Raw genomic sequence first — 974 nt, 5'->3', positions numbered from 1 at the left:
ATAAATAAATTTCTGCAAGTTTGCTTATGAAGCTTGGGCAAGTTAAATTAAATGTACTCCACACTGTCACATTGTTTTGTTGTATTCGGCGGTTGCGCTTTCTCGTCGCAGTCGCCACGTTTTCGACCGTCCCCAAGACTTTCTCTACCAGAAGGCAAAGAAGTCAGGTTGAGAGGACTGTCTATCGGCTGTGTCTACCGCTTTTTTTTCATAGGGGTTGTCTCTATGGCGCCATGCTATGCTGCGCGTACTGCGGTGGAGGGCGCGGGATGCTAACCATCCGCTCCCCCCAGCTCGGCCTGCCTCGGCCTCGGCCGACGGCCGAACCGTTCCCTCCCCTTCTTCCGAGTAGAAATATGGGATTTGGTGTAGATATTAATCTGACTGAGCGAACGCGTTTTTCCGGTCAGGCGTCGCCAGCCGAGGGGTAACAGAGGCGCCACGGCCACCGTCTTGTTTGCTGCGGAGGGCGTGGCAGTGCGTGGAGGGAGGGGCGGGGCGGGTGCATGGTAGAACGTGGCGGGGCTGGGCGGGGTATTGGGCAATTCATAGCATCGCGCACATGTGAGAGGGCAGTGCACTAGGACTGGGCTTCGCACACACACACACACCTTCCCCACCCAACCAGTGCCTAAAGTTAGGTTGCCACCGGGACAAATTGCAGTATATTGCAGAATTATTCTATATGTAGTACGTCAGACCACGTCACGCGTAGGCTTCGCGGCATCTCACGAAACACTGTTCGGCTGCGACGCGCCTAGCGTACATATAGCAAGGCCTGCGGCGCTGACACCGATGCAAGTTAGTGGATAACTTCAGGAATGAGGCCTAATTGGCCCAAATAATATGTCCCTACAGCGACTCTGTCAGGGTTATCTCTCCCAAATATGCGAAACAGGACCTGAGCTAAACTGGAAAAGATTACATGTTAAGTCCCAATTTTGTGAGTACTTTTACGAATTACTCTTCAGAAG

The sequence above is a fragment of the Frankliniella occidentalis genome, unplaced genomic scaffold (assembly GCF_000697945.3).
Source record: "Frankliniella occidentalis isolate FOCC.00 unplaced genomic scaffold, Focc_3.1 Scaffold104, whole genome shotgun sequence".
Taxonomy (NCBI): Eukaryota; Metazoa; Arthropoda; class Insecta; order Thysanoptera; family Thripidae; genus Frankliniella; species Frankliniella occidentalis.
Note: the sequence above shows the minus strand (reverse complement) of the source record.